Source organism: Myotis brandtii, unplaced genomic scaffold (genome assembly GCF_000412655.1).
Source record: "Myotis brandtii unplaced genomic scaffold, ASM41265v1 scaffold69, whole genome shotgun sequence".
Lineage (NCBI taxonomy): Eukaryota > Metazoa > Chordata > Mammalia > Chiroptera > Vespertilionidae > Myotis > Myotis brandtii.
Window position 1 is genome coordinate 288211 of NW_005370700.1, and position 14304 is coordinate 302514.

A 14304-nucleotide genomic window follows, 5' to 3' on the forward strand; every position below is an offset into this window, starting at 1 on the left:
GGGAACCCAGCAGTTGATACCCAGTTGATTTAAGAGGCTAATAATATTAGTCATGTGACCTCAGTATTTCCATCTTAGGAAAACCAAACACTGTTGCCACTACCTTTGGGGACTTAATCTAAAAATATATTTTTATTGATTTCAGAGAGAAAGAGAGAGGGAGAGAGAGATAGAAACATCAGTGATGAGAGAGAATCATTGATTGGCTGCCTCCTGCACGCCCCCTACTGGGGATCAAGCCCGAAACCCGGGCATGTGCCTTGATCTGAATCAAACCTGGGACCCTTCAGTCCACATGTTGACGCTCTATCCACTGAGCCAAACTGGCTAGGGCTGGGGAATTAATCTATATGGGACTTTTATTACAATACTTATTGAAGATGGCCGAGGAAGAAAACACCTCGGTGATGGGTGGACAGGTTACCTGATGAGTGGGTGCATGCATGCCTTATAGAAAGGAGAACAAATGATAGAAAAATGCCCCTGTGTGTGTGGAGGGAAGAAACCTTTAGGACGTGCAGTGAGCAGGAAGAACTTGAGGTGCAAGTAAAAGGGAAACAGCTATAAACAGATTGAGAGAGACAGCGGGTTTAAGGAAAAACATCTGCCTGCGGCATCTGACATCCAAAAGCTGCATCTGGGGCCCAGGATCGGTCTTGTAATGCTTAAAAAAGGAATGCGAAGGGGCCCAAAGCAGGCTCTGAAAGTTTTCTTTCCTCGCGATTTTCTGTTCGTTGTGCCCAGAATGCTGCCAGGGACTGATGAAATAAACGCAGAGGGTCCTGTTCCTTGATGCTGAAGTAGCATTCCGTAGACGCTAACTTTAGAATGGCTGATTTAAAAGGCATTTTGTTGGTATTGTTCCAGACACATGGGTTCAGATGAGCCCATTAACTTTGCTCCACAAAACCTCTGGAAATCTTGAGGCGGACTCTTCAAAGATTATGTATTTTGAGTAGCAGTTTTTGGTATTAAAGAAGCTGGAAACCAGAAGGAAGGAGCAGATAATGGTCTCATGAAGTCTCAGAAGTGATGTAGGCATCTTTGTTGAGGTCGATTCAACTTAAAATGTGTTGAATAAGTCTCTTGATTTGTGCATTATTTTTTCTCGTGAGTCATTTTTCAGGTTTGTATCCTGTAGGTACAAGGCTAAAGAAAATGGAGATCAGGTATTCCTGTGGATATGCTGTTTCTTGATACCTCCTCACCTAGACTTCTCAGGGGGATGCTGACACATGTGTACTTCACAGTCAGTGATCCAATCCATGTTCCCTGAAGACTGAGGTGGAGGAATTGGTCCTAAATGATTGTAGACAGCCTTTCTGGAAATTTTACTCTCTAGCTTTATACTTTTCTTTCATTGTCGATTCTTCTTTTTAACTCCTGTCTTTATTTTTATACGTCTTACCCCAACCCAAGATTTCAATAAGATTCTTATGCTCTATTGCCACTTGTTTAAAGCCATTTGGAAGTTTATCAAATATGAATTAAATTGGTGTCAATCATATCGCTTCATGTACACGGTGCCTGTTTGCTAGGGCTGTTGTAAACAACGAGGAGGAGGGAATGTTGCAATGAGGAGTGACTGATGATAAGGGATTGTGACAAGGCAAAGGGGAGGAAATTCAATAAACAGAAAAGAGGGACTGAGGATGGTTGGGCACTAGAGTGATCACCTGCTCTTAGCGCTCAGAATCTGTCCAGCGCTGACACATGATGGGCTCTGAACATTTGTGGAGATAAATTGGGCCACAGACAGTATGTACTCTGATTTCCAGATTTCTCCACAATGCGTGTATGCTAGCCCTGTGTTAAAAATGAGGACAGGTTACATTAAAGTCTGATGATTTGCCTCAAGTCCTATAGGTTGAATGTGGTAGATCTGAACTATCTGAACTCTTGCCTTTTGATTACCCAATGGTACCTTCAATGGTTTTTTGTTTTCTTAAGGCACAGAAGCCTTCTTGCTTTTTTGTACCTCGTCACGGTGTTGAGGAGAAGTTGCCAAATTGGAAATGCTCAAAGTTCATTTTTACCTTTTTTACAAGAAATCTCTAGAACTCTTGCATGACTCCCTGGGGACGACTGACGCAGTTTGAAGATCTCCACCTAAGACTAGCTCATCTGTATATCGTTTGCTGTGCATTTCCTCATACCTGAAAGGACAAGTTAAATTTTCCCAAACCAATCAATTAACCTTAGGACTTTGCATCCTTTGTGTTTTCACCACAATTCAAATCTATCCCCTTTTTAAAAAACTATAGTTTAAACAAAAGGTAGCCTGATAGTGAGGGGACCAGTAATGATGGGCGGGGCACTCTTTACTCAGCTCAGGGTGACAGGCTGGGACATCTTGTTTTCATCAAATTCTCGTAGCTGCCCTTTACTTCTCTGTGTGTTTGCTGGGCTTTTGAGATTCTGTTGTGCTTTCTGTAGCTGGATGTCTTCCAAAGGGTCATCAAGAGAGAGGAGTACCCCACTCTGCATTAATAACCTTTGGAAAGAACTTAAAGTCAGAGACCAAATGATCTTGTAGACAGCATGTGTGAGGTGGGAGTGGGGCATTCATTCCCTCTTTCCAGGAAAGGGCCCCAGCCCCAAACCCTTTCTTCCCCCAATAGCTCTGAGATCTTGTATCAAGTGTATTTAATAATGATGATGTAAATGGCAAAACGACTATTCTCATTTTTGAGGATAAGAATTGTTCCTTTTAAAGGAATATGATGTACAAAATAAGTGACTGTGACATACACTTAGAGTAATAGCTAATTTCTGTATGTGTTTTTCTGTTGTGTGTGTGTGTGTTAGTGAATTCATTCATGTGGAGTTAAAAAACAACAACTCTTGAATGTTTACATACTCTGCACTTTATCTAATTATTGAAAAGCACAGGTGCCATATGAAAATTTAGAGAATATACTGAGATTTATGGCAAAAATAAACACCATAGATCAGGGATCAGAGAACTATGGCCTGTGGACCAAATCTGCCTTGTCACTTATATTTGTAAGTAAAGTTTTATTGCAACACAGCCATGCCCATTTGTTTATGGATTGTCTGTGGCTGTTTCCCGATTACAACAGCAGAGTTGAGGAGTTATGATAAAGACTGTATACCTTAAAATATTTACTATCCAGATCTTTACTCAGAAGTTTCCGACCCCTGTCCTAGATGTCTCCATAATATTTATTTACTCACTCATTTATTTATTCTTTTAATAGCACTCTGGGGAATATCAAGTTGAATAAAGCAGTTCCTAGTGTCCAAGAACTTAGAACTTAACAGAGACAAGTCGTGTGCTCACATTGCCACCTGGCCTGCAACACATATTCCAGACGAGAAAGAACTGACTTGCTGTGCAGAGATGGCGAAGGCCCTTGAAAAAGGGGAGGATTTGGGTTAAGCAAAAGGATATCACTTTCATAACTGTGGCTCATGGTGATTTCCCCGTGGGAACTTCATGAGAAATGAGAGGCATTTCCTTCATGGAATTTTATAAATTGTAGTACCCAAAGGGTGGAAGTGATTGAGGATATTACTTAGCATCCAAATTTCTTTATCTGGAAGCTTATTTCCCCTGTAACTATAGGGATAATCATATGTCTAAAAAAATTTTAAAGGTTTGAAGGAAGGCTTCCTACTTCAGGGTGGGAAAGACAGGGAATTCCTTTTCTTTTTACAGACTGTTCACTGAACAGAGTGATATTAAATATTGTGGATGGGAAAAAAAGTGTTTGAAGGAAAGTAACCTCACAGGGTGATCAGATCATAAATTCCGAATTGGGCAGGTCATAGTGTAACTTTTTTAGTAAAAGGTATATCTTTGCCTCAAGCAAGTTCTGTCCATTGTTTCTGTGCATCTAGGTTCACACACTTGAAACGCCTCTTTTTCAGACCCCTCCTTCTAGAGCAGTGGTTCTCAACCTTCCTAATGCCGCGACCCTTTAATACAGTTCCTCATGTTGTGGTGACCCCCAATTTCATTGTTACAAATTGAACATAATTAAAGCATAGTGATTAATCACAAAAACAATATGTAATTATATATGTGTTTTCCGATGGTCTTAGGCGACCCCTGTGAAAGGGTCGTTCGACCCCAAAGGGGTCGCGACCCACAGGTTGAGAATCGCTGTTCTAGAGCATGACCACCCTCAAAAGAACACATAATCTTGCCAACTATCCTGTAATCTAATTCCTGCTTTGCTTTTCTCTGCCACCTTCATGTAGTCTTCTTACATCCCCTCAATTTCAAATGCATAAAAGAAACTGCAAAATTGTTATTCTCAGGAGCATTTGAGATCTTGCTCCTCGGCATATGTCGTCAGTTTGGCTCAAATAAACTCTTACACAGGGTTGGATGTTTCTTATGTCGACAGTGGTCGAGGTCTCAAAAAAGGAATCTGGACAGGAAACCCCTCAAATATCAGCTGGATTAAAAACAAGGTAAAATTATAGCACCCCAGACATGAAGAAGCACAGCTCAGTGACAGTTCTAGCTCTTTCCTGTCCAGAATGCTGCAGTGTACAAGTGTGCATGGAGCTTTTCGTAAAGGTTCAGGTCAAATGTCACCTCCCCCTGGGGCGAGTCCATGCAGGAAGCCTTCTGGAATCCCCCAGTTGGGATTCATGTCCGCCTAGTTGCTCATGACCTGCTGGAGGGCAGGGCTCATGCCTTTTGGATTTCTGTATCGCCCATAGCGCCTACTTCATTATTTGTGTTTTCTAAATATCCCTTGAAGTAACAAGGATTGAATGCAGGTGGATATTGTGCATTGAAAGTCTAGGTGGCTAGTTTTGGTAAAGACCCCTCAGATTTTCAGGTTTGTCTACAAATGAAACAAGTGAGACTCTTTTCATTCTCCTCCCATCAGAGGATCAAAAGGGTTGGCCAAATTCCAGCCGCCCCTTCTCTATCTTCCTAATGATAACACGCCGGAGCCAATGCAGCTTAGTTTGGTTTTAGAAAACGGCCTTGTGATTTACCCACTGAAAGTGTAATACTTTGACTGATAAAGTGCGTGTGTTTGGCGAGAAAGCTATCAAAAGAAAATAAGATTGGACCCTCCCCCACAGGTCATTTTCATATCTTAGGAAGCACAAAGCCCAAATATTTCACAGTTTCGCCCTCTGAGTAGGAGAGGCCTGGGAGTGAGCTACCGACTGTGTGTGCCCTGGGGCTCCAGCCTCCTGTTAGGAAGAAGCCCAAACCAGCCTGTTTTCAAATGCTTCCTCACTGCTGTGCTTTCACAATCGTCTGGGGCTGCCGCAGAGAGAGACTCCATGAGGGAGACGTGTCCTGGAAGCTCACCTTGCTCGTCCCCTTCCCTCCCTCTGCCCGAAGAGGAAAACCCAGCCCTTGTGCATGAAAAATACACTTTTTACTGACAAATAGGTGGAGTCCCTGCATACACGTGTGTGCTGTATTCCATCAAAACTGTCTCCATAAACACAACCTCCGCCGTCTCCTTCCAGCCCCACGTGTATTTATGAATGAGATTGCTTCATCCTTGTCTTTTCATGCCAGTAGCAGGGAAGTGAGAGAGCATCGCCCCTAACATGGGGAAAGGACATTGCGAATGTGTCCATTTGCAGCAGCCGGGCCGTCACCAGCAGACAGAATTCCACACTGTGCCCCGCCGCCAGGCCCCATCCCCACAGGACTTTTCCCGAGTTTCTCATTTACGAGGATCCCTTTGGAAGGCCCGGGAACCCTTAGGTGCGATGAAGTGAGCGACTGTGCTGTGTGTTTGCACTGGAGGCTCTGGACCCTGCGGTTCCGTCCTGTTGGAAGTGTTCAGTGGCAGGAATCCACTCCGTTTCTGCCCACATCACTGCATTCCTGGGATGCCTTTCACAGGCCTCCACTGGATCATCTGACAGCCGCCTGTGAGGTCAATGAACTTTATACATAATTAAACATTCGCAGCTAGGAGAATTCATTTTGTTCCTCCCTGAGAAGCGGAGAGAGAGTACATGTTCTGTTGCCCTCCGTGACCGGAGAAAACATACGTGGAGTAATCAGGCGAGTTTCACATGATTTAATGCTGAACCGGGGAAGAAAGTGATTGCATCCTCTGCTGGGCCTCACGGAACAGTCACCACCCACACTGTTTATTCAGACTCGGATCCTGGCCATTTGGGGTTTAAGCCAGAAGAATGGCGAGGGGCGGGGGGGCGGGAAGGAATCCATCCCTGGAACGAACGCTTTTGAAACTGTATTCTTGATGAAATGCGGCCAAGGATTCTTTTAAAAATCAATTTAAAATCAATTACTGGGATCATATTTTCATTTACAACGGATTGTTAGCAACAGCTAATTTTCTGCGTTTCCAACCAGCTTTGGAGTTGAGGCTGGAATAGGAACAGGGGCGTGTTTTGCCTGGGTATCTGATGCTACCAGCAAACTATGTGTGGGTAATTGGGCAACTCTGACCTTTGACCAGCTTTTCATAGAACAACAAGGAAAGGTGTGAGGAGGCAGGAATCGGGTGAAAACAAGCTGGTGGGGCCGCAGTAAGGGGAAGAAAATGTGCAGAAGGCATACAGTATAATATGGAGAAGAGCAGAGGAACGATAGAGGCAGGACCGATGCCTGGAGGATAGGCACCAGGTCCGTCTGTCTGTGCTCGGGATTGCAAAAAATCATCTCAGATTGTGTAGGGCTTTTAAAGATCTCCAGAGCAGATTCCAGAACCTCCCTTGGTTACCCACCCTATTATTCGGCAATTCCGACTGGCAGGAAGTTCTTATTCGCAGCCTACACTATGCATGGAGTGCTGTTTTGGGGGATACGTTATCGATCAGGACCGCCCCAGCTCCCCGCACTGTGTATTACTCCCAGGGTGGGATGGAGCATGGTACTTGTTTAGTTAAATCTACAATCACTTTGACCTGGGTGCCTAACAGTCAGTGGACCCCAAGAGTGGGAACGGTGCTGGGGAGTGGGGCAGAGGAGTAGCATTTATTTCAATGTCCAGGTACCAGGTGCGAGGACTAGGCATTTTGTGTATGTCACCAGGGGGAAAGAATGTAGCTGTGACACATCCAGGGGCTGAACCTCAAACCACATGTCGATATAAAATGCCGATGCGCCTCTTGGGTTTTAAAAGAGAAAAGAAACCTGAAAAAAAAAACAGAAAGGAAATAGATCCTAGAATTTCAGTGGCCTTGAGATCATCGTCCACCTCCTCAGATTTCAATAAAAAGACCTAAACACCAGAGTGTGTGAGGGACCGACCCCAGGCTGGATCACAGGTCCCATGCCCCCCAGCAGCCTGTCCCTCCTTCATAGAAGGCTGTGTTCTGAAGGCGAAGTGATGCTGGAAGTGAGGTCGCTTTTCTCACTTCCTCCGGCCACTTCTTCCTCCTCAGCAGGTGCACAGTGAATAGTCAGCTCCTCCGCGAGTAAGTGACAGCTTCATTGAGAAGCGGTCAGATGACCCGGGCAGCCTGGCTTCTTCCCTTTTTATCCAGTTATGTCATTGCTCTTCCTCAGCTGTGGTTTGCACCAGAAGGGAAGAGGTTGTCTCCACCCCTCCACCCCCGCCTCCCCTAAGTTGCATCAAGTTCCCATTTCCTGTTACAAAAATTACTGAATGAGAGGGGTGAGCGTCACAATCCCATGATGAGGCTGTAAGCCCTCGGACAATAAACCATGTGCCCAAGTGCCTGCACCTCCCTCACCTCCATCTGTCAAGTGATAGTAATACCTCTTGCCCTACCTGCCTTGGGGGCTCCGAAAAACAAATGGTGGTATCCACTGACATCTTAAAAATGTGCAAAATGCAGTGACTTTTTAATCATGAAATATTTCAAGGGAATATAAGGAATAAAGTAGCAAGCCCATGTGTGTCCTACATCATCTTGTCACGTCTTTATGCCATGTTTGCTTCAGATCTTTGCACCCCAGGTCCATTGCCCCTTCTCCAAGCTTCACAGCATCAGTTTAAATTTGATGCTTGTTCTTACCATGCATGGATTTCATAGTATCCATCGATAATATGTGCTATATTTGAAAATGTTTTAAAACATCATCTTCATAATGTCATGGTTTGTGTTCTACATTTTATATGTAAGATGTATCTGTACACTGCTTCATCCATGTTCCGTGCTATGTAGTATTCTATCAAGTAAAAGACAGTGAAGTTGACTTCTAACTTTTTGACAATACGGACAATGCCACAACATGCACATGTTCTTTGCACACATGTGGCCTACTACTCACCTAGGCTCTATGGTCTAGCCTAGTGGTCGGCAAACTGCGGCTCGAGAGCCACATGCAGCTCTTTGGCCCCTTGAGTGTGGCTCTTCCACAAAATACCAACTTCTGCGCATGGGCCACGAAGTTTCAATCGCACTGTATGTGCGCGCCCGCACGTGGTATTTTGTGGAAGAACCACACTCAAGGGGCCAAAGAGCCGCATGTGGCTCGCAAGCCGCGGTTTGCCGACCACTGGTCTAGCCTATTGTTTCTGTGCTACAAACCTATTAGCATGTCACTGTACGAAAAAAAATGAGAGCCCTGGTTGGTGTTGCTCAGTGATTAGAGCATCAGCCAGCACACCGAAAAGTCATGGGTTTGATTCCCTGTCAAGGGCACGCACCTGGGTTGCAAGTTCGATCCCCGCCCCAGTCTGGGTGCATGCAGGAAGCAACCAATTGATGTTTCTACTCTCTCTCTCTCTTCCCCTGGCTCCCTTCCACTCTCTCTAAAAAATTGAGAAAATATCCTTGGGTGAGAATTAACAAACAAACAAAAACCCAACATGAGATAAATCAAGCGCTAGAGAAAATGATGTAATGAAGAGATGAGGTAAACATGAGAAGTATGAGGCTCCTGCTGGTGTTACACGGCATACTGTTTTCCAGCAAAGTTTTTTTTTTTATATAAGTAGGAAGAATACACTCTAAAATATTGATTAAATAGTATAGTGTCGTAAATACATAAACAAGTAACATAGTCATTTATTAATATCATCAAGTGTTATGTACTCTTCATAATTGTGTGTGCTGTACCTTTACACAACTAGCAGGGCAGTAGGTTTGTTTATACTTACATCACTACAAACACGTGAGTAATGTGTTGTGCTATGACATTACTATGGTTACGATGTCACTAGGCAATAGGAATTTTTCAGCTCCATTATACTATGTGGTCTGCCATTGACCGAAACATCATTGTGCAGTGCATGAACATATTGCTAGAATCTAGCTTTAGACTGAATTTATGAAAATACATTCAGGAGTTTTTGTATCTTTTTCTATTTTTGTGTGTCAATTTGGTAACATTTTTCTAGGAGATTTTCCATATCATCTGTTTTTAGATTTATTGCTTTAGAGAATAGAATACTCATACTTAAAAACCAAACAAAACCCTTTACTATATTCATAGTTATGGCCCTTTTCCATGCCTAATGGTGTTTATTTGTGCTTTCTTTTATTTCTCCTTTTCATTCTTGTTGAATATCTACTTAATTTTTCAGTCTTTTGAAAGACTCAACCTTTATTTTGTTCCTATTCTATATCGTTTCTTTGTTTTTATCTTACTGATTTGTTGTTAACTTTATTATCCATTTGTGGGAAAAGATATTTTCTGTTGTCTTTGAGTTTACTTTATTGCTCTTTATGTTCTTAATTTAACACTTAATTTAACACTTTTCTTGTTTTCTGATATTGTATTTAATGCTTCTACTGAAATCTAGGGTTTTAATTATTGTTCAGTTCTAAATGCTTTGTTACTTTCATTTTGATTTCATATTAATATCTTAGTGTGCTTTTGAAACTTCAAAATATAACAGGTTTGTAGCTTTGTTATCAATTTCAACTTATATTGTCTTTTGGTCGATGAATGTGGTCTAAATGTCAGTAGTTCTTTGGAAATTGTTGAGACTTGCTCTGTGGCTTAGAAACTGATCAATTTCTATAAACATTTCATGTGTATTCTTTATTTATTGGGTAGAGGATTCCCTTTTCATATCAATTAGATGAAGTTTATAATATGCATTATTTAAATCTATTTTTTGTCATATTATTTTAGCTTGGTCTATTGATTTCTTAGAGATGTGTATTAAAATCTTTCACTATAGTTTTTGAATTTGTTACTTTCATATAATTAAATATATATATGTATACACACATACATATATATATTTGACACTTTATTAGTAGAAATACAGAATGATTCTTGGTGAAAGTATCTTTTTCTCATTAAGCAATGATCCTTTTTATCCCCCCAATACTTTTGGCTATAAAGTCCATTTTATTAGACTCATTCATTCAGTTAAAACAAATATTTATTGAACATTTATTACTTATAGGGACACATTATTTGAATACATTATTTTATGTTTATCCTTGCTGTGACATGTTTTAGGCTTCTTTCTTTTAAGCACCAGGAATTGTACAAAATTCAATCTGAGGACTTCTTTTAACAGATTAGTTTAAGCCATTTACATTTATTATGATTAGTCATATGTTTGGAAGTCATTAGGAATCCAAATGTTTTATATATGCCATCCTTTCTCTGTACTTACATTTTTCTTCCTATTCTGTGTTCTGTTAGATTACTTGAGTTTTCCTGCTGATTTCGCTTTTCCTTCCTTGTGCCTACTCTTTGCTTCTGTGGTACCAGGGCCCCTGGCCATGGCCACACTCAGGGTACAACCTGAAGCCCAAAAGCCCAGGTGAATGTCTTCGGTGAAGAGCTGTGTAAAAGACAGAGAACCTGGTGGGGAGCTATTTCCCCAAGAAGTTTTCTGAGTTGGATGCTTTTAAAGGAGCTAGATCTCAATGAAGCCAACCTGAGCAACCTGAAGTCCTGGTGCCTGACCCACCCCAGGAGAAAGAGAAGGAGGAGCGGAAGAAACAGAAAAAGGAAGACGAGGATGAAAAGACAAAAGGGAAAGATGAAGGCACAGGTCCTCCTGGTGGCCCACTGAATGGCAAGGAGATCATGGTCCTCTGGCAGCACCTGCAGCTAGGACCAGCGATATCATTGAGCAGTCACCCTAGTCACCACATGGCTGCAGCTCCAGTTACCTCGTATTGAGGATGGGAACAATATTGGAGGGATTCTCCAGGTGAATGTTTGAGCTGATGACCACCCTTCACACCAAGCTGGAAGGCTTCCACACTCAAATCTCCAAGGATTCCCCTGAGCGGGGCCATGTGGCCAAGCCGCCCCATGTGCGCAATTATCAAAAGCTGGTGTGCAAGCTGGATGAGGCAGAGGTTCCAGGACCTTGGCCGATGGCCATGTATATCTGGAACACTTGTGCTGTGGTGTATGACATCATCCTGAAGAACCCTGAGAAGCTCAAGAATCCCAGGGGAGAAACAAAGGGAATGATGTATTGAGAACTGTCTCTCATTCTGTGATGGGTTCTACAGGACCTTCCTGCCTCTTCCCAGGGACTCCAGACTTTCCTCCACCTTCTTCCTGCTAAGGTTTCTCCCTCACCTTACCTCCCAGGCACAACAAATATAGTCATACTGTTTAAAAATCTATTACTGTTTTCTACTTGCTTTGCAACGTATGTTTTGTTCTGTTATTGTAGCTGTTACCCTTAATTCTTAAAAATTATATTTGAATAACAAAGTCCAAAATTAAGTTTATCTGTTCTCTGTTTGCTACCCGAACAAAATAATGCAGACTCCTTAGAACACTTTAGCCTAGCTTTTCTCTCTTGAGATGACACTATTGAATATGTTATCATCTATCATTTTGTTTCTTTTTTGTTCCCATACAATTTTTTTTTTACAAATCTACTTTTTTAAATGTTTCAAAATAGATGTCATTTTATTTGCATTGTGGTTGAGAGTATGAAATCAGGAACCAAACTGGCTACCTTTGAATCCCATTTTAGTTGTAAATCACTTAGAATGGTGCTGCTGTGCAGTCAAGTACAGGGTAAGCCCCCAATAAATGTTATGATGTGGCTTCTTGGGTTCTGCTCCTCCCTTCTTAGTTCAGACTCCTTCTTACAGAAGTGCATCCTTGAGTAGTTATTTCATCAAGGATTTGGGAGTCTTAAATAATTTCTCTCTGTCTCCATCTGAAAATATCTTTAATTCACCCTCAGTGTTGAGTAATCATTTTCTAGGTATAGAATTTTACCTAGATATTTTTTTCCCCTGGGCATTTGAAAGTATTATTTCATTGCCTTTTGATGCCTATTATGAGGTATTGTTAGTGTCAGTCTGTCATTCATTTAGAGATATATATGATTTTTCTCTCTAATTACTTTAAATATTTTTTCTCTTTGTTTTTGTCTTTGATGATCTGTAGTTTCACCACAGTATGCCTCTTGAATCTAAGGATTCCCAGTATTCATCAATTCTGAAAAATTCTCAGTCGTAGTCTCTGAACATTGTCTCTCCCTGGATCTCTTTATTTTTTTCTTCCTCAGTCCTCTGTTATATGTATAGTAGATCTTGTGATTCTCTCCTTCATATCTCTTAACCTTTGTATCACCCATGTCTCTATTTTTCTGTGGTCTATTTTTTTTTCTTGATTTCCCTTATCCTTTTCATTCATAACCCTCTAAGGTGATCATATGCAAAGTGTTTCTCCAAGTTCTTCATATAAATACATGTACATGTATATTCATAGTAATTAAATAACAGTGTCTTATTGTTTGCAAAAAAAATCAAACATACCATATGCATTACTTTAAAACTTGTCTTTCTCTTTTAATAGTACATTAAGGATATCCTTCATGATAAGTAGATGTCAATTTAACTTATTTTAAAAAAATAGCTAAGTAAATTCCATGGTATGGCTGTCCTATAATTTATTCAGCCATATTGGTGAACATTTAGGTTATTTTCAGTTTTGGGTCTCTACAAACACTGCAGACAAAAACATCCTTGTACGTATTTACTTGTGTGCTGGTTTCTTAATTTCTGTGGGAACAAATTCTACCCATCCTATCTCCTCAGCCCCACTTCCCAAAGAAATCGCTTTTTATAGTTTAGCTTTTTCTTTTGGCATATATACATCTCTACATTTCTAAATAATGTGTATGCTGTTATCTTTTGTTTCATCAATTTTATTCATGATGTCTTAACTTCCTATTAAAATAGATAAAGATTTAGTTTTCTTACATAACTATATCCACTGCTTCCACTCCCCCTTTTGCCCAATATAATTTTATTGCAATTTTTGGTTACATCAGTTGTTAGTATTTTCCCTATTTTGCCTATGCAAATTCTATGAACAGCTGAACTTTTTATTTTTATGAAGTTAATATCAGTCTTATTTCTCATCTCCTTAGTGTTCTTTGGACTTCCCACAGATTTCCCCTGTATCTTTTATAGGCTCACAGTGCTCTTTCCACAAGGCTGATGGCATCTGTACCCTGTTCGTTCGACCACTCTTTTCTTGGCGATATCCCTCCTGGAGACTTCCATTTTCTTTTCATCTGGACTTTTCTCTAGGCCTGGTGCACACCTGTCATGTTGGGATTTCTAGAACTTTCCTTTGCCTTTCTTCTGAGGTGGATCTCCTTTCTTGATTTACTCCACTGTTTGAGGGAGCACAGTCTCCAACAGTCTATCAGAGTGAAAGCCTGAGGCAGTGGTGGCCTTCACTATGTCCTTCTCTATTTAAAAAAAATATTTTTATTGATTTCAGAGTGGAAGGGAGAGGGAGAGAGATAGAAACATCAATGATGAGAAAGAATCATTGATTGGCTGCCTCCTGCACACCCCCATTGGGGATTGAGCTTGCAACCCGGGCATGTGCCCTGATCGGGAATCTGTCCGTGATCTCCTGGTTCATAGGTCGACCCTCAGCTACTGAGCCACACCAGCCAGGCTTGTCCCTTCCGGAAGGACTGGTCTGTGTGCCTGGGGTCCGGTTGTCAGTTCACGTCACCACATCATCCCTCTGCTCTAGTCCTGTGTAGGATCACATACAATTCCCTCTTTTTGTCACTCACTCACTTTTGTGGCTCTCAAACTGGTCTATGTGCCTGGGGTCCGGTTGTCAGTTTACTTCACCACATCATCCCTCTGCTCTAGTCCTGTGTAGAGAAAATGATGTAATCATTTTTTAATCACATACAGTTCCCTCTTTTTGTCACTCACTCACTTTTGTGGCTCTCAGCTTGCAGTAGCCTAGGAAAAATGGATCCATGAGAAATGCATGCACACTGAGTATCCGTAGAGGTCTTTATCCTCTCTTCTCACTTGATGCCTTGCACGAAGAAAATCTAGGTCAAAAACAATTTTCTTCAGAAGTTTGAAGACATTGCTCTATTTTATGCTATCTTCCAGCATTGCTGTTAGAAGGCTAAAAATTCT

The 14304-nt window shown here is 41.4% G+C and overlaps 1 protein-coding gene and 1 pseudogene across 1 annotated transcript in view; both read left to right on the top strand.

Moving 5' to 3' along the window:
- BCL2 (B-cell CLL/lymphoma 2) overlaps positions 1-14304 on the top strand; it is a 165253-nt gene that overhangs the window by 64274 nt on the left and 86675 nt on the right. The gene's annotated exons all lie outside the window — the stretch shown is intronic.
- Positions 10341-11558, top strand: LOC102242118 (annotated as a pseudogene).